Source organism: Chironomus tepperi, unplaced genomic scaffold (genome assembly GCF_022539635.2).
Source record: "Chironomus tepperi strain 1889 unplaced genomic scaffold, CSIRO-AGI_Ctep_v1 contig_68, whole genome shotgun sequence".
NCBI classification, from domain to species: Eukaryota; Metazoa; Arthropoda; class Insecta; order Diptera; family Chironomidae; genus Chironomus; species Chironomus tepperi.
In genome coordinates this window covers 736,976-761,926 of record NW_027226190.1, presented here as the reverse complement: position 1 = coordinate 761,926, position 24,951 = coordinate 736,976, and the positions used below count along the sequence as shown (strand labels likewise).

General features: G+C 31.8%; 4 long non-coding RNA genes across 4 annotated transcripts; 2 read left to right on the top strand and 2 right to left on the bottom strand.

Annotated features, from left to right (window-relative positions):
- Nucleotide 1: 1 nt before the first annotated feature.
- Nucleotides 2–658, top strand: LOC139100723 (uncharacterized). The gene is made up of 2 exons (XR_011545462.1): nucleotides 2–473; nucleotides 542–658. It is a non-coding gene; the product is annotated as an uncharacterized lncRNA (long non-coding RNA).
- A 1,688-nt stretch (nucleotides 659–2,346) lies between these two features.
- On the top strand, nucleotides 2,347–10,126 carry LOC139100800 (uncharacterized). Its single transcript, XR_011545471.1, has 2 exons — nucleotides 2,347–8,968; nucleotides 9,072–10,126. It is a non-coding gene; the product is annotated as an uncharacterized lncRNA (long non-coding RNA).
- A 10,063-nt stretch (nucleotides 10,127–20,189) lies between these two features.
- On the bottom strand, nucleotides 20,190–21,175 carry LOC139100799 (uncharacterized). The gene is made up of 2 exons (XR_011545470.1): nucleotides 21,071–21,175; nucleotides 20,190–21,009 (listed from the first exon to the last, which is right to left on the bottom strand). It is a non-coding gene; the product is annotated as an uncharacterized lncRNA (long non-coding RNA).
- Nucleotides 21,176–22,736: 1,561 nt separating this feature from the next.
- Nucleotides 22,737–23,538, bottom strand: LOC139100791 (uncharacterized). Its single transcript, XR_011545468.1, has 2 exons — nucleotides 23,450–23,538; nucleotides 22,737–23,387 (listed from the first exon to the last, which is right to left on the bottom strand). It is a non-coding gene; the product is annotated as an uncharacterized lncRNA (long non-coding RNA).
- Between the last annotated feature and the right edge of the window lie 1,413 nt (nucleotides 23,539–24,951).

Here is a 24,951-nt window from a genome sequence, read left to right as displayed (position 1 = left end):
ATCACAGAATCTTATATACGAAAATTTTTTGTCGCGCGAGAGTGAGAGAGGAAGAAATTCGCGTCGCCGAAAAAAAAAAATGTTGATGATGGAAGTAAAAAAATACAGGTTTTGAAGCATTTTCATCTGTTTTGATTATTACGAGAATAAACATATATTTTTGCGGCATTTTTTCTCGACTAAGCGGACAGTTTGCTGTTAATTTTCTTGGCGTCAACGCAGAACCACTTGGTTAATATAATGGAGAATTATTCGAGAATTCTAAAAATTGATTCTTGGTAGCTTGTTATTAATAATTTAAATTGACGAGCTATAATCAGCATAACAAAACATTCCATGTTTATCATTAACTGGAAAGACGCACAATTAAACAATAATAAAAGCAACGGAAAAAGTAACACCATGTTGGCGCCAAAAAAATAAAAGACATTTATTTTCAACTTCTTATGCCGAAATCGATCGGTCAAAGGATGGTGAGAGAGAAATGAAAGAAGCGGAAAAAACTGGAATCTCGCAAAATAAATGGATATTCTATTTTTAGGTACTCTCATGTGGTATTTTTATCTTAACATTTTTCTTCTTTCTTGTCTTGTTAATTTCATGTTACCAAGCTCACCGTGGTGATGGCCAAATAAAGCAGTTTCTTTTTCCTCCTTTATTTTTTTGTACATTCCATCTCAACTCCGTTCAACACCACTTTTATTTTAGGTATTTTATTACATTTCTTTCTGCTGCGCATAAAATTTCCTCAAGTCGAGTCAACAGCAAAAAAAAATCGACTTTAAATTTTAAAGTGACAATTTTTAGTGGATTATTGAACTCATTTGTGGATTTATAATAAGTGTTGGTTTTAACGGTCATTTATAATTCAAATTGTATAATTATTTTGCATAGTTGCAAACCCTTTTCTAATAAAAAGATCAGTCAATTTCTGATCATTGAAGAATAAACATTGTTGTTATTAATTAAAGCAGTGAGTCATAAGTAAAGTTACAGAAATCAACATTGAGAAGGATACAAGAGCAACAGAGAGACAATAATTTACATATTATGTAAAAGTTTTCAAGTGAAAAAAGTAGGAAAGATTGAAATGATAGATAAGAAAACATTGTGAACGATGACGATATATTTTATTCCGTTTGTTAATAATCACAGTATGGTATATACGCATCACGACCTACGTCAATTACCTCTCAAAGAAACGACCACGTTGGTATTAAAAATATATGTAAACAAAGCAGAATCATCGAAAAAAATATCGCATACGAAAATTTCTATTTTTAGTTCCAATCTTCCTCTTCTAAATCTGCTCTTAATTCTGTTGATTCTTCCCTTATAAAAATCCTGTGACGAAATTGGGAAGTCTAGATGATGAAATTTTTTGAAAGTTTTCATTTTCTCTGTCTCTCAAATGTGCTGCATCATTGTGACTGTATTCTTTTACCTTTTTTTTTTGGTGATATTTTGGAATTCGAAAATATACGAGCAGGTTTTGTGCAGAAAAATTTACTTATCTGATTATCTAACTGCTTAAGCTACTGGATTTTAGCAAGCTGATGATGTCTGGAATTTTTTTGAAGCTTTAATTTTAGTTTTTGAAATTTTTTTTTAAAGGTTTTTAGGTTGATTTATGATTTATTTTGGATTTTTGGTCGATGCTTTTGGATCTTCCAGAAATTTCTTTACTTTCTCGATCGAAACAAATTTTAAGTGGCGGCTAAGTGGCGTCTGCATAGTGAATTTTTTATCAGCGACACAAAGCTTCATTAAGCAGAAGAACGTAGACAGGGAGGGTTGAAATGATTTTTTCTGGAACACAAAAATTTGGGTAAATTTTGAATTTCGTCGTACTAAACCAAAAGTTGGTAACCTTTTCGCGGTGAGTCTCGACTGAAATTACATACGACATATGTAGGGATGAGGGTGCTGAGCTTACCCGTTTCATGACATTTCCAAACAAATTTGGTGTCACACTAATATATCGCAGCACAGAGGTTGCCCACAACTGCAATAATCCCTAGTAAATTTAAGAAAAACTCCAAAAAGACGGAAAGGGTGACCTTTAAGAGCCCAAACCCCACCCCCTCTCCCAATCTCCATTCCTCTGGATACAATCCTGCTCAACAGCTATATGGAAGCCTCATGCAGTTTATAGTCCATTATGATTTTGTATGCAGTTCAAATGTTCATCGTCTGAACGTCATCCAGTGGGAATTACATCATTATGCAAAATTTGTGCCAATCATTGCTGACGATTGAGGATGTTTTCCCAAAATCAGTCTCGGAAGATTTTCGGGACTCCAGACGGGACCGGGACTTTATTGGAATTTCCCGGTCTCGGTATTGACGTCGAGAAAGAATACTCTTGACATCATAAGTAGATGCATCAATCAATGCAAATCATACAGTAGAAATAATAAAATAGTCCATTTTTATGAGGACATAGGTTTAATTTCCATCATAAAAACTGATACTTAAATTACCATAAGCACTAAAATCAAGAATCTTTATCAATCTCCACAGCAACAAAATGTCTCCAAAAAATTCACCGGAACCATAAAATCTTGACATATCACGCTGTGGAATTTAAAATTTTTGATGACAAAAATAAATTAAAAATTCCTAGATTCGTCATGATTACGTCAAAATGAGTGGCAAAATATTATTTCATATCATGTGTCACTAAGGATACTTAACTCTTTTTTTTTTCTTGTCCAAAAGTACCTCATTGTCTTAAGTTAGCTCTCTAATATTGAGGCTTCCAGAAGTGCTCTTCAACTTAAGTAAATTAATCGATATGCCAAATTGTAAACAGCTTCAAAGAATTTACATGCATTTTAAGTGCCTTAAAATTTATTTAAATTGACGTCATGACTTGATAAGTGCAATGGAAAGTACCAGACTGCAACATTGTTAAGGAAGATAATTTGGTGATTAATATGAATATTTTCATTGATTATGCAGTTTCAGACATAAAAATGTTAATCGAAATGATCCGACAGTTTTAAAATCTTGTCTGTATCCACTAAACTAATCAGTAGAGTATCCTAATTTTAGAAAGAATTTCAATAACAAGAATACTGGTTTGGTATGAATATTTAGCAAATTATTATTTTTGGAAAGATCTGGAAAGAATTTCTAGTTTTGGTTGGTGCTTCGTTGGCAATTCTAACCTCAATTCTGTTCCTTAATTCCATTAAAATCAATGAATCAGAACTACTTAAATTCACATTTTTCTGGATTCCGTCAGCTCAAACCACAACAACCAGCTTACATTTACATATTACAACCACAACTGGAACTGAAAATTTTGCTTAAAATTCCAAAAATGCGGTCAGTTGAAAGCATAAAATTAATAATGTGCAAGCTCAAATACGCGTGAAAATTCAAGTAAATTCGCAATAAAGATAAAGAAAGCATCATAAATTACCAAATTATGGCAAGCGCCACTAACAAGAGATATTGTAACGCATTCCATGCCCGAGCGATACATCTTAAGGAACTCCATCAAAGCTCTTTTAAAGCATATTAATATCAAATGGAAGCCGTCTACGTTTAACGTCCATAAGAATCCAGAGCGGACCATTAAAAGCTTTGTTGCCAAGCCATTCCCATCTGTGTCACTCGGCATGAACATTTTACAGTCAATAATATACTTAACATAACGATTATCTGGATTTGCATTTACTGCACTTATCTGGTTTATTCAAGCTCATACCAAGAAGCCAAGAACGGCACATAAAAATCAGCAATAAAATTTCTGACAAAATATTCACCAGGGGTCGTAGCTTAGAGAGTTTAATGACATGGTAATATAAGTGGAATAATGATAAGCTTCCAGAATTTTTCAGCCGATAAATTATCTGGCCAAGATCATCAAATTTGTTACTTTTTAAAAAAGTGTAAACGAATTTATGAGGTTGCGCAACAAACATCCTGTTTTCATTTGGTTCTTCGCATTCACATTTAAGTTAGCCTAGGCATCGGCCCGGCAAGAGAGCAAAAATATAATTTTTTTTTACGATTTTTGGCGTCAACGACAATAATGCCAATAAAAGTCAAATAAGAACGTTAAAAGAGAGAAAAAAAAGATATTTTTAGAGTTTATCTTGAAAAATAACACAAAGAATGTGTCAAATCATCCCGGCTTATCTTGGTGTCTCAACATTTTAGCAGATTTTTGGCTAAAAGCGACGCTTAATAATGCGCATTTTGTTCGATTGGCTATTATAAATTGGCAAGTGGTTGCCAGCAATAGGACCCGTTTCAGATGACATATGATGCTCACTATGGATCACAATTGATCTGTATGGCCAGCGATGAAATAAATAAGAAAATTCAGCTGCCTGGCTTACGGGTTAGATCATGAGTGAGATCTCGACAACCAGACATCGTAGAAAGCTCTAGTTTGAAGCATTAGCCCTGTGCCATCTTTTTATTCAGTCAACAGATGGTCTCGAAGCGCTAAACTATCTCTAAACACGTTAATTAATAATTTTTTTTATTAAATAAGCAAACTAATGCGGTTAAAAAAGCATTTTTGAAGCGTTGCTTTCAATAAATTTGAATTTTTAACAGTCGTTAGAAAATTCGAAATCTAAAAAACCGTTATATAATCCAATCCTTTTAAATTTATAAATTAATAGCGAATTGATTTGAAGTTGACTGGATCTTATTTTTAATGTAAGAACATTGAATAAGATCTTACTGGATCTTTGATTGTAAGTCGGACAATAGCTTGGGTACTACTGGATCTTGTTTTTATGTAGATAAAGTACCTTAGATCTTACTAAATCTTGTTTTTAGGTTGGAGAATTGACTTGATTCTTAATGGATCTTATTTTGTAGGTCAGAGAAGTAAATTAGTTATTTCTGGATCTCGTTTTGAAGGTTGAGAAAGTGACTTGGATCCTACTGGATTTGTTTTGAGGTCGATGAACTGACTTAGTTTCCACTGGATTTCTTATAAAGCCCAATAAAGTGACTTAGATCCTACTTGATCTTGCTTTCCAGGACATGTCATTTACAAGATTTGAAAATAGATTCAGACACAAAAATGCGCTAAAGACACTTGCTACTTGGTCTAGTACTTTTGTATGTTTTTTCCTCATATTCGATCTGCATGAAAAGAAGAAGAAGAGAGAGAAAAATTTGCATAACAGAAAAAATGAAAGAATGCTGGCTCCATTCGATAAATTAAGAAGCGGATTTTCGTGATGGGTTTGTTACACATTTCTTATGCCTGATATGATAAATAAAAAAATTAAAATATGACGACAAAAAGTTCCAAAAAACAAAGCAATGAAAATATTTTTGATTAAATTTATGGATATATCGTACAAAAATATTTTGGTCAACACCTTTGTGTCGTCATCAAGCATTTCCAAACACTCTTTTTTACCGCCTCAAACCGACTTTTTTTCGATTTGTTTTTGTTTACGTTTTTTTTTTGTGATTTTCATTTTTATGGACATTTTCGCTTTATATTCACGAGAATTTTGCTCCATCTAATTAACATAATCGTCCATAAAGATAGTTTGAATTTGAGACAATCGTATGATGATTGTTGATGATTCAATAGGAAAATTCTTTATCAATTTAATATTCAGTTGAAGAGTAAACAAGAACATTTAGCTTATCGTAATTCATTTAATGACGCACGATTAAATTGTATTGGGATGGAATCATTTCTTAAGAATTCTTATTTATTTGATTCTTGTTTATTTTTTTGTGATTTTTATTTCCAAAAATTTCAATTTTTTTTTTTTGGAATTGTTTTTCTCACTGGATCATTGAATCTGTTGTTTGTGCTCTTTTTTTGTTGTTCCGTTTGAAAAAAACAAATGTTGTGATTTGGTGTGGTAAAAGTAAAACCAGTGATATCAATGTGATGAATCATATCAGCAGATATCAGTTTCTGTTGAACCATCGTGGCAAACTGGTGTGTTTTGTAAAACGCAGAAAAAAATGTTTATGTGCTGTGAATTTCTTAGAAAAATTAAAAATTTATTATTTTGGAGTTTAAAAATAATTTAGGGAATATTTTCAAGGAACATAGTAAGGAGAGGGTTATTTTGGCTCCCTTTAAGGGTCAGTGTCTAGAATCTCTGTGACAAACCCCAATTTAAATTTGGGAACTATCACTAAAAATTAATTTTTTTTTAATGACTGCAAAAATTGGGAGAAGTTAAATTATATTCCGAGAAACATTGACCGACTTTTGCGTACCGATCCTAAATCTGAAACTTTACCGGTGTGACTCTGGCATAGTGTCTTATTTACACCGAATCCGGCGCCAAGTCAAAATCAAGCCAGTCAAGGCAGGATTTTTGATCGATTAACTGATTTGTGCTATTTGGGTGTTTCCTGTAAGATGCATTACAACTAATGTGGACTGATCGTCATTTTATCCAGAAAAGAAAATTGGGTTAAATATTGAATAACTTAACATTTCATTACAGTATTTTGACCCAATATGGTTAATTTTTTTTATTACTATTTTAGATGTGATTCGACTTTTGTGACAATTTTTAGACTTAAATGGAAAAAAAATTCAAATTCAATAAGCTAAAGTTCCTTGACCGAGCGACACAAATGATAAAATTTACGTCAAAAATGCACTTATTAATGAGCGTGTCTTGAGAGCCTGTTGATAGTTGAGTGATAAGGACATCCATGGATCACAGCTGATCTATACGGTCACCGAATAAAAAAAATGTGCTTATGAACATATTCAATCAATTTAATTGAACATGCTCAATTTTTTGATCATAGGCATGTTCGAGACAAAGTAGTGACGATAATACTTTTTGCAGTTATGGTGATTTGGATTGATAGCTCACGACGAGAGCTGGAATGAACACTATTCTAAGATCTAAAAGAGCTTTCAATTGCTCTTGGAACAAACAAATTACTTACAGAAGACTATGCGTCATAACATACCTGCATTTTTTTATGACATAATATTATGTAACCACATTTCAAGAGGAAGGATGAATAAAATTAAGTTGAATTTTTAAAAATGAAAAGTATTTCTCTTTTATTAAGTGGACCGGTGACGCATTAAGTAAGGTATTTAAGGAAATGAGTGTCAAAAATCCTAAAACATAAATCCAAAAATGCGCAACAATCACAGTCGATTCATATCTGCATGTTTTTATACATTTTTTAATTTCCTATTCCATATTCAATATCACAACTTCATCTCAAGTGTGAAGTTAAAGCTCAAATCTCTCTGTAGTCGCAGAAATTCAAAATTACCTTTTAATGCTCCATTGGAAGCAATTACTTTTCAATTCCGCAAATGCTGATTGCATTTCTTTGATGAAATTTGAATAAAATAAAATAAAAAATTTGAAATCTTTTTAACTTCCCTTTGATGTCAAAAGATATACAGATCATATAGATCCGTATCAAAAGTTTAATTTCGTCTCAAAATAATCGCTGCAATATTGTTGAGACGTAGATTGACTCAGCGCAAAAAAAGGGGGAATCAAAAGTTTTATGAAATTTTATTATCCATTTCTCTTGTGTTTTTAAAACTGGTGTGATTCCCCAGAGTCGATGATTCTCTTTTGCATATTAAATTAAAAGTTAATCTTTATCAGTCGTGGATAATCATATGACCAGTAGTAAGGCCTTTCCGCTCTTATGATTTTAACCTGAGTCATTTAGACTTATTAATATTCATCAGACCTGCTTAATTAAGATATTTGGGAATATTTCTTAAAAAACTTATGATATTTACCCAGAACTTTATAGTCAGAGCATTAACATGCATACAGGTATTTTTAGAATAGATTTACATAATCCAAAGATCTAGAATTTTTTCGATTATATTTGCGGGCATAAATTATCAGATTAATAAATCCGGGCATAAATTAAAAATTCACGAAAAAAATATTTTTTTCTGAGAATTATTCAGCGACCTTGTGGATTTATCTCAATGCATAATAGCATATAAGACCGGATGACAACAAGTTTTATGAGATTTAGATACATTCCATTCTAAATGTTAAATTGTCATAAAATCTTTAGAAGTCAATGATATCTGAAGATGTTAGCACAAACTCAGTTCATGGATCTATACAGTTTCGTGATTATAGTGTTTGGAATCTAATTAGATGCCTTTTTGTTGGAATTATTTAATCTTAATAATGTTTATTCTTTGAAGTTCAAAAACAGACTGAACTTTTGTACTAAAAGGGGTTTTCAACTATGCAAAATAAATACGTTAAAACACATTTTGAACTTCTATTGAGGAAAAGAGTGTGCTCTGAAGAGTTGATTAGCTGATACATAGCTGTGATCACAAGCCTGTTAGGATACGCTGTCTAATTTGGCATAGAATAGCATTAGAGTTTCTGTGTAAAATATTAGAATAAAGTGCTACGGCAATGAGCGACTTCAGTTAGCAATTTGGTAAATGAATTTCCCTTTCAGCTGTCATTATTCATACCCAAAACCAATACATCACTACCAAACAATACCCAAAATTACCATAAATTCAAAAAAAAATCCATTATTCCAAATATCCAAACACCTTAAAACCGTCAGATAATAAATTAAAGGTCAATTAAGTTTAATTCCATCATAAAATTCGCCTTTATCTCATTTTGCAGAAGCAACCTTGCCAAAACCATTAGAAATGACAATAATATTCACAAAACCGCAAGATACTCGACCGCTTTATTTCACTTTTATCGGCTTAAGAGATTTGGAACATTTCTTGTAAAGTTTCATTGACCCTTTCGGAAACAATTTATATATGAAATGATAAGTTTACGATTCTATTTTTGGAACGAGACATTAAGCTTGTATAAATTTAACATTTTCGTGTTGCGCAGATTATGGCCTTCTCGGGGAGACGACAAATTCGCTTTAAGTGGCGCTTAATTTTTAAGAATTTATTTATTTCTGTTGTTAATTAATTGTTGTGTAAATTAATTAGTGTTAGAATATTTTGAAGGTGAGTTGATGTCTTGTTTACAGTTTCTGTTATTTAGCAGCACAAATCAATTAGAACATTCCAATATATTTAACATCCAGACTTGTTATAAACACCTCCACAGATATATAAACAGAACTGATGGAAAATATCAACAAGATTGGATGAATAATTCATCTGGATGTTCTAGGAACAAAGAATGCTGACTCGAATGTCTCCAAAAAGTCGAATTGAAGACATTTATCAAATTCGATATTTTTCCCTCGAACGACGATGGCGACTGACGGGAAGACGACGCCAAGACTAATTTAAATTATTGTTATTGCTTAAAGAGTCGCCAAAAAAACAGAAATGTTTGATTGCAAGTTCTTTAGTGGGAATTTCTTGGAAATTAAAAATCGCTGCTGATGAGTTTTTTTTGCCCATTGCAAAGCATTTACAGTTGCTCTTTCGAAATGCTAGAAGTTATTTTTGTTTTTAAAAATGCATGGATTAATTAAATTTAAGTCAATATATCCAGCTACTCAAGGTTGATACTTTTGTTGATCATTGAACAAGCAATCAATTGTGTAGCATAAACGCCAATGAATTACGAATTACTATACTGAGTTGATTTTGTGGTGTGGCTCCATTAGTACCCGTTATTATTTGACTAGTCGTATGCCTAATTCTAGTGACGATCGCATCTAGACAACATTAGTAATCTCTTGGAGTAAACATACTACTAGTAAAATATAACACCATCCACTCTGGTTCAGTTTGACAATCCAAACCCGGACGACACAAATGAGAAACTTTCAGGCATGGAAGCCGTCCCAGTGTGGAACACGTGTTACTCAAAACTTGTAATAGTGGTCGTTGCATAATCGTCAACGTCACTAGGCCAATCGACACACATTTGAATTTTGTACATATGACAGCCGAATGATATACTTGGAAAGAGTCTAAATTTTGCGAATGCAACCAAAAATACGTCTAAAGAACTAAGTGGCCATCGTATGAACAACATTAGAATAGTAAAGATCGGGTAGGAAGGCTTGGAGAACTACAATAAATCGGCGACTACATAGTAAATACGATTACATACATGAGGTCAAATTGTTTGAAGAAAATAAAATCGATCTTTTGTCAAGAATTTGGCAGTTTCTATCACTCAAAGCAGCAAAGATGTTGTGACTTTAGCAACTAATATAATCATCACAGTTTCTAATTTTCACAGTCTTCTTTCTTTAGTTTCCCGACTGGAGCAGAGTGCTATTAGTCGACCTTCAGGTTATATAATAAAAACAGTTCTAAATTCAGCAATAATCCTCATTATCCCGAGCAACACTCAATGTAGTCCTCAGGATGTCGCTATGTCCCCGCGTTGACACCAAAACGTGAAGATAACCTGACGACAATGTGACGGCCGACAACGGCACATTTTAACGACAAGAAATGAAATCTGAAGCATCATGCTGTTCTTGCTATGGGTGCGCCACTGTAAAAAGTCAAAAATGTCCAACACCGTCCAACAAATCGCAACTTTCCAATTTCTTAACAATAAAATAGAAATAAAGACCCGAGAAAAAAATTTAAAAACTTTAAATCATCCTCTTTTTTTTAAAAAAAAAATGTTAAATCAATAAAAAATGAAATAAAAAGAACTTGATGACTATCGTAAAAAATTTCACTTCCCCCTTAAATAATCTGTTATGTCACGACTTAAACATATTGCTACCCATTTAAAGTAAACGAGAGCATGAAAAATTTTACAAGCATTTCTTTTTTTTAAAGAATTTTAAACGCATTGAAATTGATGTGAGCACTGAATTGTGGATGAAATTCTCCCTCGTATATCCTTTATATAATGCACACATTTACAGAGCAACAAAAAGAATTTTTCCTCTTTTTTATTTCGCCATTTCTGCTTTACTGCCTCAAAAGAAGTAGACAAGAGAAGAAAAGGAACAAGAAATTGCCAAAGATGGATCACATTCTATAGTTCATTGGGGATGAGGAATGAGAAGGCATGAAATCTCATGTTATTATTTACCATGAAAAAGAATCTCCATGAATTTTCATCTCATCCTACATCCATTTCCTATAAATTCTTAAAAATGCCCCACAGAGTTGTTGAATAGTCTACGATTATATCTATATACAATACAGCACTAAGGCATTGCATAGAAAGATGGAAAAATTATTTTTTTAGGGGAGAAGAAGCAGAAATGATTACAAGATGAACGATTTCTTTATCTTAAATTTCCCTTAACTTGCTTGTATTAAATCTCATTTGTAAAGCTTGACGTATTTTAAGGAATTCTTTTTTTCTTTCCTCATCAATTCAATTCATTACACAATGACATGTCCATCAAGGCTGAAAGAGATTCATAAAAAATATTTTCCATACAGTTTACATTCCATGCTTTACTACCCTCTTGATCTGTTTATGGTTTAGGGGTTTCATTTGGTGACGGGAAATTTGATGGAACTCTAAACTTCATGACTTGATTTTGATACTTTAGGAACTTAGCATTGAATTCTTAGCGGAAGAAAATATAACGAATAGAACTTGGATACTAAGGCGCACAGCATGGTCGTTAGGGAACAATATGATCGGTAATGTTATAACCTAGAGTCATCTCACCGCCGTGCTTACAACAAATTACCAAAATGACGAGTAGTTGACTTGACTGTACCATGAAGGATGTTTTTCGGATACAGCATTGTACAGTTATAGCAGTCTTGGTATGGATTTGTTCTTAAAATTTGTTCTGAGGCTAATTTTGGTATTTTCCAAAGGCAATTTAAAGCCAAATTAATATATCATCATTAGCTCTAGGGCGTCGTTCACTGAAGGAATTGATCCCGTGTATACTAGCAGTTTCCCTTTGCATGCTCTTACCAGTGGTCCATCAGAGATTAACTTTAAATTCTTGATAGAATCCTAATCTTATCTTATGCTTAGAAGCCATTCAATTATTACATTTGTAGCTCGATTCCACCCCAAGACCGATTTTAATAAATCATATATAATAGTCATAATAAGTGATCGATCCCTAAGGAAGCTTCAATGAATTTTCAAATGATTTGGCATATCACTATAAGTGTTTAGAATTGATTCAGATATTAATGACAGAACAATTTTATATACAGGTATAAATTGGTCAAGCGGAAAATAAGAGTTGCATAAACTCAGGCGTTTGCAAAAAATTCTACAGTGCTTAAAGGATTGACTATTTTTAATCGCTGAACAAAATATTGACTTTAGTTTTGCAAACATTAATGTTCACTTTTGGTCCCTAAACATGGTTCTCGAGCAGCATAGTGCGGCTAATCAAATGTTTCGGAATCAGCCTTCATGGTGCAGTCAGAGACACTTTCCGTCTTGCCCTTAATACGGTAAAGGAGTGGTGCCCTGACAAGCACATTGTGCTGTTCAGGGATTACTTAGTGCAGTGATTGGCAACCTTGTATGTAGCGACATACTTTGGGTATACAATAGTGTCAATTTTTTTGGAACTATCATGAACCGTATACCGTGCTCGGTTTCAGTCGATGCTTACCACCAAAGAGTTCCTCCATAGAAAACATCGAATTCAACCCCTAAATTCAGTTCCATTCTCTCTTACCATTTGACGCAAATTCATTAAATACATTGAATAACAAAAATGAACAATGCGTAACAAAACTTAATTATCACGCTCAATTACAAACGGTGTTGACAATTTTTCATTTCTATTCCGTCTTCCTTCCTTTTTTTTTATTTCAAAAAAATTGCATAAAAATGTCAAATTAAATTTGAAGCATGTAAAAGTCTCAACACCTGCAAATGGAATATAAAACAAGTCAGTTCCTTTATCAATAGATCATTCCATTTGATTTTATTGCATTTATCACGAGCATTATATGTACTGTCAACAGCCATCTGACAATTAAGATGACAAGCGATCGAATTGGTGCCATTTTTACCCTTCTGTTTAGGTAAGTGTCGCAGATCCAGTAGAATATTTCAATTGCTATGATGAATCCATAAACAGCTATCCATGGAATAATGTGACTTGTTCGTAGCCTCATCAAGCCGTAAATTAAGCCAAAAAATAATTTTATATTTAATGATAATCCACAGATTCTTGCACGACGACGCTGCTTTATGCTGATAAATTCATAACTTCGTTGACCAAATGTCATTGGCTCGTAGTTCTCATTATTGAATATTATGATCATCTCCTTACATGCCTCAAATAATCCAACTAGTCCAAGTATTAAAGTTATCCAATAGATGACGATGAATGTGTCCGAGCATGTTAATGTATCGTGACAATTGAAGAATAAATCCATTAATTTGTCCTTAAATGGGATTCTCCATACGTTGACATTACTTTTAAATTTTGAGCAAATATTGAAATAGAGATTGACGTTTGAACAGGCATACTCATGCAGATCTTCTAATTTAAACATATTTTTGGATAATTTAATTTTTTTTTTAATTTTTCATTCCAATGCTTACTGATATCATTTTTATTGCAAAGGTGAGTTGATGAAGAATTTGGATGGAATGTAGACAGCAATATAATAGATATAAATACACGCAAAAGTGCTGGGAATTAGAAATTTGCAGAAGTTATCTAAAGACAGAACCAGCTTCCGACGAACTCTAAACGCGGCAATAGGCCCTCGTGCGCCTTCGCCAAGGAAGTAAGAAGTAAATAGACAGCAATAACGAATCTTATCTTAAAGTGTCGGTGCAGGGTGGAATGTTGGATATCGAGACATATGTAGACGCATTTGCATAACAAAGAACAAGGCCATCACATATATTTACTTATTTTAATTCACTAGTCGTACAGATCAAAATCAAGGAGGTCAATATAAATGACCTCCTCTTAGTCGGTTCTAAAAGCTGACTCTATCACTGGTTTCTGTCTGTCGATAACCGATATCAAATGCAATGTTACCTCTATCGACAGCTTTCTTCAGTGACTCCTTGAGACATTTTTGTCAGCAACCGAGTAGCACAAATCAAGAAGGTTCCCTCACAGATCGTTTAAGTCTCCATTGAGGATTCATTTATTAATACCAAAATGGAATCCGTCTAATTAGGGAAGTCAAATGGCTGCTAAAGGATGGAAACTTAAAGGAGTGGAGCTGGTGGGGAAGTATAGACGGAGAGGAAGCGAAGGTAAGGCTTCATTTATGTCAAGAGCCTAGTGTTCTTGGACGAAATATAAGATTTAGCCGAAAACTGCAGATATTCGAATATAAAGCACAGGAAATGCAGGAATGCGGTTCATAGTTAAACGGCCTGAATAATTAGAAGGTCAGTCATTGAGTCCAACATTCTATCAAGAAGAAGATTCGATTCCCACCGAAAGTAGATCCTTCAATAAATACACAGATTTATAAAGTTATCTTCCTTAATTCCTATAATTCCAAAAAGGCATGAGAACATAAAAATAAAATAGCAATTGGAAGTGATATAAAAAATAATATAATTTTTCATTGAACACTAGCGAATAAAGTAACATCGGTTTATTTGTGTGCATGTAGAGAGAAAAAAAAATCCATTAAATCGCATCGCCTATAGACTACAAACATCAATATCCCGAGTGCAAACAAACAGCATAAAAACATCGAATGAAGTCGTAGAGATGAAAAAAAAAACATAAATTTCATGTGAATCTTGCTTTTTCGTGATCGTCTTCCTTATTTGATGTAAACAACCATTAAGCAGTCGTCTCTTCGGGCCTTTTTATGTGATGTGATACAAAATGACTGTATGGATATATAAAATATTTCTCCAAATGCATCAACAAAGTATTGGAAAGAAGAAAACGATTCAAAATGAGAAAGTTCTTTACACAGAGCATCGCACAGCACAAAATGTAAATAAACAATAAAGAATATATATACTGAATGTTAGGGTAAAGTTAAGCTTGGGAAGTGGGTGACTCTTGTTTTGCAATAGTTTTATACTCCCTACAAAATATCATCAATTCCTCTTTTTTTTCTCAGACCAAATCCGAAAAAGATATTTTTGCTTAGCTTTGTTGACGTTTGCACTGTATAAATAAATAAAATCTCTGTCACATGAATCGTATTTTTATGCTTATATCTATGTCTGTTCTGTTTATGCTCTTTTTTATATAAACAACACAGAACCACCGCTTTTATATGTTTTTTGATTCTTACAAAAGCAATTCTATTATTGACTCAATGGATATCGTCTATTTGTTTCAAACCACAATAAGCTGTCATTGCTCTTTTAGTGCTGTTGTCATCATCGTCATCATGGGAAATTTTAGAAATATTATGAAAAATATTTGTAAGATTTTAACCGTCATTTGATATTTGAATTTTCAACGGATGGTTTAAATTCAAATTTATGTAATAAGTTGTAAAATTTAAACGGTCATTTGAAATTTGGAAATTTTAACGGATTTTTCAAATTCAAACTTGAGTTTTGTGTTAAAAAAATTTCAACGGTCAATTGATTTTTAAATTTTCAACTGACGTTTAAATTCAAACTTGAGAAAAAAGTTTAAAATTCAAATTTTTAACGGATATTTTAAGTTCAAACTTGTAAAATGAGTTGTAAGAATTAAACGGTCATTTGAAATTTAAATTTTTAACGGACTATTCAAATTCAAACTTGTAAAATAATTAAAACGGTCATTTGAAAATCAAATCTTTAACGGATATTTCTAATTACTTCTCATCCAGCACAAACTAAGATCATATCACACAAAATCATCCCCAAAAAAGAAGCTCTATCGACTTTTTGGTGCGACAGAATCGAAAAAATTTGCATTTACATGAAAGAGGAACTTTTTAAGGCTTTTTATTTATTTATTATTCAACCTCTTTGTTATCATCATCTGTGCGCCATTTCATAGGAAGTAAAGAATCTCATTTGCATGAGATCTATGCAAAAAAGGATCCTTTTTTCGACCTCAATTGGTTTTCATTGGTAAACAGCTTGTTTTCTTATGCAAATGTCATTCACTTGAGAAATTTTCTTTTCCAGCATATAAAAGCCAGCAAGCACATCGAGGACAATATCGGAGTGGATGGGTAAAAATTTGAATTGCAAATTTCTGTTCCGTTCCGTCTAAAATTTGAGAGAAATTTTAACTTTTTTTGTGTTAAAAGTTATCACAAGATTTTCTTATTAAGGATGAAAGTTTTATGAAAATTAAGTGGGTGTTCTCACTTGTCGTCATCTGCCTCCCCTAAATGCACTATGTGATGAATGTGCGAATGATTGCAAAATCACTAAAAATCAATTAATCATTATATTTTTTTGACAATTGCATAACAGGAGGGGTTTTTTAGCTCATTGCACAATATCATTTTGGTGCTGAACTATGCAGCACAAAAGGGGTTAAAAAAATAGTTTAACAAATCACTCATTAATTGTAATTTAATTCAATGTGTGTGATAAATGATTTATAGTTAGTGATAGATTAGTGGGATGTACTGAATTGGAAATAGTTTAGTAAGACTGAATTTTAGGGTTCAATGGATTTAATTGAAATTAAATTTAAATTGTAAATTACTGGAAAAATTGATTTTAAAGTGTTAATTTTTGAATTTAAACACTTGAAGTTTGCTAAAATGATTCAAATTTCAAAAAAGTAAACTGCAGAAATTTTGAAAATTGAAAATCCGTTAATTTATTTCATCGACCTGAAATTGGATAAAATTATTCAAATTTAAACAAATTCAGACTGTTGAAATTTTGAAAATTCAAAATACGTTAAATTGTTTGAATTTCAACAACCTGAAGTTAGCTTCTATGACACAAAATTTCAAAAGTGAATCAATTTTGAAAATTAAAAATACGTTTGTATATTTGAATTTCAATAGCCTGAAGTTGGCTACAATGATTTAAATTCAAATTTTTCCGTTAATTACTGACAAAAATTTCTTTTTTCCTGACAATCAGCTTTCTTTTAGACTAGACAGTTAAAAATGTCAGCACATACCTTTCGATTAAAATTTAATTATAGGTGGTCCGAACTTACAATTCATAATTGAATGCAACAAAAAAAAAGACAGAAATGAAAGGAAAATATTTTTTAATTAATGAGAAATTTCAACTCTTTATTAATTGCGTGTATTTTTAATTAATGAATTTTTCTCCACCTATGGCATCCCAACAGAAATGTCATTGTTAATGCCAATAAAGAAATTATCTCTTTTGTGAATAAATTAATCAATGTATTGACACAAAAGGAAAATCTCGTGTTCGTATGTGATAAATAATGATGTGTTTTTGTGTCAATTTAAATTGTAATTTAATGAAAATTTTGTTTGCGGCTGTTGATAATTGAACGTTGCGTTTTAAAAATTGCCGTTCATTCAAGTTTCCAGTCATATTCTGAATAAGTAAGTGGCTCTCAACAATTGTTATGATTTCTTTTCAATTTTAATCGTCCCTTTATTAATATTTAAGGATTAATTTTTCTGAGAATGAGGAAATTTGTGTTTGTCATTTTGACTGGCTGCTTAAACGACTGGAGTGTTGAAGAAAAATCTACAATAATAACATAATTAAAATTCAGAAAATCAATCACTTTTTGAATTTTTGAAAACCGTTCAAAATTTGAACTTTGTAAATTTTTAACGAAAACCGTTAAATTTTTGAACTTTGTAGACCTCCAATTTCTTTTTGAAATTTTAAAAACCGTTTAATTTTTTAATCTTATAGACAATATTTATATATGTGGTCATAGAGACAAACTTCGCCCCAAAATCGCCCCAAACAAAACTAACACCATCACAATTTTCCATTGTTCTCCGTGTAAAATACACATAATAGTGTTGGTAATTTTCAAAAATTTAACGGTCACTTTTTTGTATGACCACATATATATATATTGCTTATAGACTTTCGATTCCTTTATGAAATTTTGAAAACTGTTAAATGTTTGAACCTTGTAGACTTTTAATTCATTTCTGAAATTTGGAAAGCCGTTAAATTTTTAAACTTTGTAGACTTTTAATTCATTTTTGAAATTTGGAAATTCGTTAAATTTTTGAACTTCTTGGAATTTTGGATACTTTTTAAAATTTTCATAGCCGTTAGATTTTTGAAATATTTAAAACCGTTAAATTAGGAAGACTCAATTATAAATGCGCTCTTTTCTTATTCCACAAACTTGACAATCATCATACAGACTCATTTCGAAAATTTATAAAATTACTTAAAATTCAATAACAACAACATCAACGTATAATAAAGCACAAAAGGATGAATGGAATGAAAAAACATATCATTGCATTTATAAGTACAATTGAGATTATACAACCGAATTACGAGAATAATAAACAAAGGGTTGTGATTCTATGGCTAATGATGGTATAAACAGACATGGATATAAAATTCATCTATGCTTGAGTGACATCTCAAGTGATTCAAGCTTGGTTTTCTGCAACTGCCAAACTTTTATTTCTGTTTACATCCTCATCATCCTCATCATCATCCACGACCGATAATAAAATTTTAATAATTTTCCACTCAAAAAATTCCGACCCGAAAAAAAATCCAACTCAACATGCTTTCTAGCCAAATGATTTCATATTGAGGCTTGTATGAAGCTGAACAGTCAAGTGGAAATGCCTTTCAGGCCAACTCAACAAAACCAATAAACCGAGATCACTGCTATTGGAGCCACTCTCTTTTTTTCGGACGGGTGTGGATAGTTCAGCATGTATAATATGAAATATTTCTCATTCAAATATAAACATTCCATCCAAAAACAAAGTTCAGTCGAGTGGAAGGGAAAAAAAAATTTAATTTCGGACCAAAAAAAATCAGTCAAATGAAAATTGAGCATAAAAAGTTATTGTATTTAATAAGAACATGATTTTTATGAGGTACTCGACATAACATAGATAATGCCTTGATTTTTTATCATCGTGAGACAATCGGAAATTGATACTTCTCGTGCTTTACTACCTGCTGATTCACGTATAGAGAACATATAGAGGAATAAAAATCTGATAACAAAAGGAACAAAATGTGTGAGATTGATCCTTAAACTATACACATATAACACATTCGAATATAAAAATGAATGTAAATAAATAGGGTGGCGATATAGAATGACTGACTGAGAGGGCTTGAGTTGTCATATTTTTTTCTCTCTTCTTCTTTTATGTTTTATTTACCATCCTAGCACATGTCCGGTGTCTGATGCCCCTTTTATATAGAGCAACAACGCAAAAAATATTTGAGTAAGGGTGATTTGATGTTGGTTTGGAATGAAGGCGCATTTTGGCCTGAGTTAAGGACAATAAAATTTAGATTTTTAACCCCTAACTCAATCTCTCCCAAACCCTCCCTTCCTTCCCTTACTAAGAGCGTGAATAACTGGTCTAGTAACAAGGGATAATGAGCTACATTAGCAAATATGAATGATTTGAGAATACTCACAAGGTACCGTAAGATGATCATTGAACAAATGCTTGGATGGAAGGATTGAATTTACATTCATGTTTCTTGACACTCAAACAGTCTGGCTAGGTCAACACAATAAAGTGAAGTAATACAATGAAATTATCCTGTCACGGCATCGTGACTGCTGATTTTAATCCAAATTTTGTGGCGATAAATGCAACATGCCGCATCGTCCCACTCGGTACATGACTCTTCTTTGTTAGCCTGAAAGACAGTGTTGGAAAACCTTTTATTTTTTGAACACATTTTGGTGATTTGCCTTGATTGAAACCACACACGGCATACAGTTCATGGCATTTCCAAGAAATTTTGGCGGCACACTAGCGTGCAGCGACACACAGGTTGTCCACCATTGGTCCATGACAACGAATTTGTAGAGTTCAGGATCAATTTGTCTTCGTTTTGTTTCACTAAAAACCGATTAAAATTTGCATGCAATTTATTTCTGCTAACACTTGTGAAGTATATAATTTCATACAAATTTCAATCGGTTCTTAGCGAATTCAAGTTGGATTGGACCTCTTACAATTAGGCTCTCAGATTTCTAACCAAATCATCCTTACAAATATTAATGTCAAATTTACTTTGGACACATGGACAAAAATCCACATTACTCAGCAATCCAACTGTAAATGACATCAACATAGAAACATGCAAAAATCAATTGAATGAAAATTCTCGTTTCTATCGGCAGCGAAAAGAAGGCAAGGAGATTGTTTCTTTTCTTTATAAACATCCGCTGGGTTAAAAGGGATCAACAAAAATATTTGAACTATTGATATAAATACAGTCACGTGCTGGTGCTTAATGCTGAAAATAGATTTTAATCTCCATCAGATATGAAAATGATGAACTAATTTTCATGGCAGCAAAAAATACAGTAATGTTTAAATATTGGAAGTTGTTAGTGCGTAAAGTTGCTGCAAATCATTTTCCACTTGACTCATCAAACTGTTTTGATCTTTTTCAACTTTTTTGTCTATTTCAATTTCGTGAGAAAAAAACAAATTTTTTATTGGAAGTCCTACGACAGTTTTATGAGAATATTATATTCACGGCTGGATTATTAAACGTTGGTGTGCCTTGACTGAATTTATTTCCTTGGAATTTCACAGTTTTTAACTTTTTGAGGCCATCAAATGCATCAGGTGAGATACTTCCAATTTCAGATGACGTTATTGACAATTCCTCTAAATTCTTAGCAAAACTGAATGCTTCTGCTGAAATTTTGGCAATTTTTGAGTCTTTGATTTCAATTTCTTTAAGGTTTGTTGCTGTCTTAAAGTCTTCCTTGCTGATGCTTTTAAGTGTCGTAAAATGCAGTCTAATCAATTGTATAGGTGCAAAATTTTTATAAATTACTTCCGGTACATGATCAAAGTTACACCAAAGAAACTGAATTGCAGTAACCGCTGAACTTTGAATTTCTTGACCTTTATGCTTTGTTGGAAGCGTCTCAATTCTTGATACATCTTTTTCAGCTGATGATTGTATCACAAATTGACAAAAAGTCATTCCATTGTAATTTGAAACTTGTAGTATGCATTCTAAAGGTTCCTGCTCGGAATTGATTAACGAAAGTTGTAAAATCAATAAAATTGTGAAGGCCAAAGGTCTGCAAAATAAGGAAAACAAAGTCATTAAATAGAATCTAAGAATTTTTATTATTTACGCACTTCATTCTGTTTATTTGATGAGATTCCAATGTAAACTAACGCTCAAAAATGGAACTCTCGCGGCTTTATAGCAAAAATTACTCACCTTTTCAAGAGCAACGTTCTTAATTCAAGAGTAATAAGAATCTACATCTTAAGGAATATTTTTAAATTTCATCAAGACATAAATAATACACTCATGAGAATTTTTTTAAAAATTATTACTCTATATTCTATATGCAAATAGTTTTAATCTAGTAACCTAGCCAAAAATCATGAACTGGATTCTCGCTTTGAGCAATTATTAATCAAAAATTTTCAATTTTTTTTCCTTAAAAATTCAAAAAAGGTTGTTGATTTTTTTCTTTGAGTGTATTATTTATGATTTAATCCATGTGCTACTTTAGTAAACAATATTGAGAAAGTTGATGAGATAGATTACTAGCGAATTATGATGGATAACATAAGCTTGCTTGACAGTCAGGTAAACAAGCTTGTTCGTAATCTATTTCAATCTGTTAATCCAATGAACGCGATTAAGAACTCCTTACTTAGAAACTCGATGCTTCAGTTTTATAATGCATTTGTTGAATCTTGTATATTGGACAGTGGCTTCTTACTGTGTAGAATGAGTATTGATATCAATAGACTTCAAAAAATCTAAAATATGTCTTTGAAATTTTTTATCATTTAAATACCTATAACTAGAGTTGTCAATTATTTGGGTTTTTACTATTTGTACAAATACCAAATACCCAAATATCGAGACCCCCAAATATTGTACAAATACCAAATATTTTCAAAAGTATGAATATGGCCCTTAAAAACATCAAAATTTTCAAAAAATTGTCTGTATATTTACGCTTAGTGTACAATTAGTAATAACAATCATATTAGAAGTAATGAAATTTATTGTTTTCTAAAGAACAAAAAAAAATATTAACTTCTCTTCAGTCATATGATTAGGAAATTTCGACTTAAAACATTCTATGCAGAGGAGGTTCGTTCAAAACTTGTTAACATAGCTTGAATATATTTTAATGAAATATACCGCATCTCTAACTCAGTCCTGTTTATAGTATTTTTGAATGACTTAATGTCTAGATCTAAGTCTGTTCAGGAATACAGCCACTCTTACCATAAGGACATGAATTGTGATTTTCTATCTCTGCGTCCTGACTTTCAAAACCACAAAATATAATAAATTTTTGTATTCACTAGATAATTAATCAAAACAATTCTCAAAAATTCTAAAAAATACTACATAAATTTTTTAAAAAATATTGCAAAATTTTATATTTGAAGATTTTCAGGAAAAATTTCATACTTGCTTTACATTTAACTCTTATATTGGTAGATACAAATTATTTGGTTTGAAATTACAAATTATTTGGTGACCCAAATAGTTTCAAAATGGACCAAATACCCAAACATTGTTATTTGTAATTGACAACCCTACCTATAACACACCAAACTATGGATTGAAAGCAGTTACTAATGCCTTACCGATAATTGAAGTAGCTTACTTCAACTTATTAATGCTTTTAAATGAATTAAAAATTAAATTCAAGACTTACAAGACTTAAATGAACAAAAATATAGATGAGGGGCAGTCAACAAATCATAAACACATTTTTTGCATTAAATGATGCGAAATTTTAAATTTTAAAATGACGTTATTCAACTGTTGACCATTTTAACCTTTTTATTTCAATTTCTAGACATAAATAAATTTTTATTGGACGTATTATGACAGTTTTATGTGAATATTATATTCACGTTTGGATTAGTAATCATTGGAATGCCGTCACCATATTTATTTCCTTTTAAAGTCACAGTTTTTAAATTCTCGAGATCGTCAAATGCATCAGGTGAGAAACTTCCAATTTCAGATCCCGTTATTGACAACTCCTCCAAATTCTTTGCAAAACTGAATGCTTTTGCTGAAATCTTTCCAATTTTTGTGTCTGTGATCTCAATTTTTTTCAGGTCAGTTGCAATTTTAAAGTCGTCATTGCTAATGCTTTTAATTGTACTATAATGAACTCTAATCCATCTTATAGGTCCAAAACTCTTGTAAATAACTGCCGGGATATGATCTAAGTCACAGACAGCAAATTGAATTGCAGTGATTGTTGAACTTTGAATGTATTGACCTTGGAACATTGTTGGAATGACCTTAATTCTTGATACATCATTATCAGCTGATGTTTGGTTCACAACTTGACAAAAAGTCAGTGCTTGCATTCTTGCAACTAAAGGTGTGCATTCTAACGGTTCTTGTTGGGAATTAATACCCGAAAGTTGTAAAATTAATAAAATTATGAAGGCTAAAGGTCTACAAAATAACAATACAAACAATGCAAATAATATTGAATCTTTAAACTTTTATTTACTTACTTCATTCTGTGTATTTGATGAGATTTCGATGTAAACTAACGCTCAAATATTAAACTCTCACGTCTTTATAGCATTTTTAAGTAACAATAATTGATAAGTGAGAAATATGACTCACCTTTCTCATCTTCTAAAAATTTATTCGAGTAACTACATCTTATGGAGCTTTTTTAAATTTAAATGTAAATCAAATGAATATGATTCATATTATTTCATTTGATTTCCTACTATTGGAAATGAATTCCTGGAATGGCCTTTCAAGGGTATATCACTGGGGGTGCATTGAAGGATACAGAAAATGTATAATTTATATATGACAGTTTGCCATATAGTTGAGTAAACCCCGATAGCTCAATGGTAGGTTCAGGTGACCCGAAATCGTAAGTCGTGGGTTCGAATCCTATTCGGATCCTATTCTCGGGATCCGTTGTTTGGAATTATAATATTTCTATCAAATCAACACCTACTTTAGTATAGTCCTTACTTTAGTGATGCTGGTGATGGAAAGTTAAACCAAAGCACTCAATTTATGATAGTGATTTGAGCGTTTTAACGGCACAAATTGCACTGGCTGTAAGCCTTTACCGAAACTGTACACGACATACGGGTACTGGTGTGTGCCACGGCACTCAGATTGCCCACCCTGCACTAAACCATTCTGTCACCTAGCCATTTCGACTCACTTCCCATTTCAATCTATACTACATTTTTAAGGCTGAAATTAGTACATATTACAAGTCAATGGTCACCATAAAGCAAGAAATAGACAAAATTAAATTGTTTACTTATTCCTTATCTCTCACTACACACTGAATATATTATAGCACATTTATTAAGTTTGGAATCAATTTCTCATTTTATATTTACACACTTTTTGACATCCGTGCAACCAGTAAACGATTCAATTTAATAAATCCATAGCACATGTCATGCAGAAGATCGTCACGTGACGAGCAATTCATTCGAAATTTTTATGTCTTAATGTTTAATGCTTGACATGCCCACTGGATTCTGTAAATAACAATTTGTGCATAGGATGAATATCATTTACGATTGTGGTATTATTGGTTCCTGTTAATGTCTTCATTTATGAATAAATAAATAAATTCATGATCTTATTTCTGCTTATGAATGTCAAAAATGCCTTGAATAAATTTTGCTGATTATTAAAAAAAGCTTTTGAATAATTTTTTGAGGTATTCTTGGAACAAGAAAATTAGAAATCTCAGCTATAAAATATTTTCATTTTCAATTTCATATCAAGTACACGAGGATTCTTTATTGTATCAAAGGTGTGCGCTAATAAAATATAAGAGATTTTTTTATTAAGGAACAACAATTGCTGATATTCTTTTGAGCATTTTTAGCATCTTAATTGAACCGTATTTAGTCATTTTGGAATTATTATATGTTATAACGGTCATTTGCAATTTAAATTATATAAAATGTGGCATAGTTGTCTACCCTGTTTCATATAAATATTCCAGCCTGTATTAGAACTTTAA